The sequence below is a fragment of the Coenobita brevimanus genome, chromosome 67 (genome assembly GCF_032717465.1).
Source record: "Coenobita brevimanus isolate Jiangsu-jjx chromosome 67, ASM3271746v2, whole genome shotgun sequence".
Lineage (NCBI taxonomy): Eukaryota > Metazoa > Arthropoda > Malacostraca > Decapoda > Coenobitidae > Coenobita > Coenobita brevimanus.
The window spans coordinates 5,508,643-5,512,026 of NC_137020.1; the positions used below are offsets into that span (position 1 = coordinate 5,508,643).

Genomic DNA, 3,384 nt, shown 5'->3' on the forward strand with positions numbered 1-3,384 from the left:
ACTACTATCCGCAGTTCCTAATCCTTTGCCCTTCCTCTCGTCTTATCTAACCTATCCTGTTCCCCTCAATCGCTACCCAGTTTCTTCTCGTCAACCTCTTTATTTCTTACCACTCCTAGCTTTTTGCCTCCACAAATGAGTGTCGATCTTGTGAAAGAATGAGATAAATCCCCTCCCCCCCTACAATAGGGGTGGAGGATATAATTACCCCCTAAAATACAAGTAATTCTGAAAAAAAGTGTAAACCTGCAGTTAACCTGAGTGCGTGCAGTTTTCTCACTGGAAAAAGGTATTGATAAATAAAGGACAACTGAAGTTAAGGAAGATATAACAACATAAAATGTACGTTGATCTGACGTAGCAAACTTAGCTTTTAAAAATAACTCGAGGGTGATGATGTGGTGTCATGTCTGATTACAGTAACAAAATATGTTTACTTCCTTGTTCTTGTGCTTCCTAGCTGACATTTTGCCTAGGGACTTTGATAAATTGTATATGCACTTAACTGTACCACATTACTTCTCTCGGCCTTGGTTCGCTCTTCTCTAAGCATATACGTGCTGTTCAATATCAGAAGCCCTCCTCCAGAAATCAGAATACATCTGCGCTAATGCCTCCTCGCCTCCCTGTCCACCATTCTCTTCAATGGACTTTAAGGCCTAATGGCTTGGATGGGTTTTAGTCTCATAATTCCCGCAGCCGACTGCAGTCAAATGGTCAGTTGCCCATTCATTCAACGTCTCATTCGCTCCAGTCCCTCCTTCTCACTCCCGTCACTGACTTCCCTGTTTTCCTTTTATTTATTTATTTTATCTTTGGTCCCCTAACTTCCTCTCTTGCGTCTTTCTCCTTACCATTCTCCTTCAACTTTCCTTTATTATTTTGCCTTTCTTTTCTCTCCACTATTTACCTTTCTCTCCTCTCTCTATTTCCCCTGTCATTACGACTGTCCTACTGTAAATAATCTCAAGCACTAGTTCCTTCATCTCTTTCGGTCTTTTTGTGCTTGTCAAACTATCTTCTTTTCTTTCTGATTATCCTTATACTATCTCTGTCTATCACTTTCCTCTTCCTCTTTCTTCCCATATTCCTCTCGTTCCATGACTAACCAAATAATTTCTCTGCTCTTTCCCTTCCCCCGTTCTTTCCATCTCTTACCCATCGTCTCTCTCTCTCTCTCTCTCATTTATGTCTGTTATTAGCTTTTCCCCTTTTATCTCTAACTCCACGACGTAAGCCTCTCTTTCCACTTCAACAATTCGTTCTGCAAATTGTCTGTCATTTAGCTCATTTCCTCTTTTCATTTCTCCCTCCATACCCAAATTCTCCCCAGTCCTATTACTCCCTCCATTCTCCTCTTCAAATCTAATAATTTCTCTGCTCCACCTCTTTCTGCCGCCACTACAAAGAAGGGGGAGGGGACCGGCTGGGAGGAAAAAGGGTACGAGTTTTTTTTTTTCATTCACTGCCAGACGCCATGTATCCCAAACGGGGTGGTCAAGGGCTTAGAGTTAATTGTTTTACAGGGAGGGGCACTAATCCTCCACCAACCCCACTTGACACGTAGGGAGAACGTTATGCCAACAGCATCTGGTGTTCCCAGGTGGTCACCCATCCAAGTACTAACCAGACCCAACGTTGCTTAACTTCGCTGATCGGACGGGAAGCGGTGTACTCAACGTGGCATGGCCGTTATAATAATAATAATAATAATAATAATAAAAATTATAATAATAATGATTATAATACAAACTAATATTAATAATACAGTGATCCCTTGGTTATCACACACTTGGTTATAGCAACTCTTCCCCCCTCTGACTTCCTCATGACTGACATCAAAATCTCTTCAACTGATTTAGTATCTGCCAACACTGACCTCAGTACTAACAAGGCATAAGGGCCTGATGGGGTCCCTCCTGTTGTCCTCAAGAATTGTGCTTCTGTGCTTACACCCTGCCTAGCCCTTCAACACTAACCTTATGTTTTTGTCATACCAACACTAACCATGGGTGGCTCCATTCGATATTGAAAAACTGCAAATAGAAACTAAATAGAAACCTATATTCAAACAGACTTATATATGGGAACAACTATCTTTGTACTTGATATTTTCATTATAGGAAACTGAAAATAAGATTAATTTCTTATGTAAATCAAGTACTGACAAAAATGTCTAAAAACAATTTTTCTTTTACAAGTTACACTGAATGGAAGCATGGCCCAATGGACTGGGCAAACTTAGGCCGTCTGGACGTTGCTGCTCCTCACCCTGCCCTAGGGTGGGAAAGGAGGTCCAGGTGGTGATGATGATGATGATGATGATGATGATGATGATGATGATGATGATGATGATGATGATCCAGCCAAATTACTAAACAAAAAACATAATTGCACAATGTCTTCTAAACTCCTCCCACATCCTCCTATGAGTTCTTTGGGCCACTTCCGAAGGGTTGACCATCCCCCAGCTACTCTGTTTCCTGTAGGGTTAATGAATCTGTGTTAAACCAACCATGGGTGTCACACATCCAACTGACCCCCTACAGCAGAAATTTGCAGTCTGAGCAGGATGGGCATAACATCCTCCTCCACAACTGCCTACTGGATGAAGGTACTGGAGCTCACAGGCAACTTGGACATCTGCTTCCCTACGTAACTGTAATGATGTCATGGGCGCCGGATGCCTCCCACCAATGGTTGGTATTTAAGGGCTAGGTACACTCTTTCACCTTTGTCTATCAACTTGTACCTTTCCTTCTTGCTGGAAGTTTGCTCTCATTCAGCCTGTCCCAAAGAAGGGTAACGATTCCCACCCAATTGCTTTAACATCCTTATTTCAAAAATTTTTAAGTCTATTCTTGCCAGAAAAAAAGTTTTAAAGCACCTTTCCTATCACACCTTTCTTTCAAATCTTCAGTATGGGTTCCACCAGGGACACTCCATTATCGATCTTCTAACCTACCTTTCAGACTCCTGGTCATTCTCCTTTCGGGACTTGGGCAAAAGCTTTGCCACTGCACTTGACATCTCAAAGGCTTTCGACTGAGTCTGGTATAAATCTTTAATTTCTAAACAGCCCTCTTACGGCTTCTATCCTTCTATCTGTGCCTTCATTTCTAGCTTCCTTTCTGGTCATTCTATAGCTGCTGTTGTATACAGGCACCATTCTTCTCCTAGAGCTATCAATAGTGATGTTCCCCAGAGTTCTGTCCCATCATCAACTCTCTTCCTTTTATTTGTCACTGCCCTTCTAAAGCTGTACATCTAACCCTATCCACTTATATTCTGATGACTCCACCCTTCACCTCTCCATTCGCTTTCCACAGTGTCCAACTCAGCAGTTACTTCAACAAACAAGGGATAAGGCTATTGCATATCTAA

General features: G+C 42.0%; 1 non-coding gene across 1 annotated transcript; it reads right to left on the reverse strand.

Moving 5' to 3' along the window:
* Nucleotides 1–1,578: 1,578 nt before the first annotated feature.
* LOC145405691 (5S ribosomal RNA) lies at nucleotides 1,579–1,697 on the reverse strand. Its single transcript, XR_013898431.1, has one exon. It is a non-coding gene; the product is annotated as a 5S ribosomal RNA (ribosomal RNA).
* Between the last annotated feature and the right edge of the window lie 1,687 nt (nucleotides 1,698–3,384).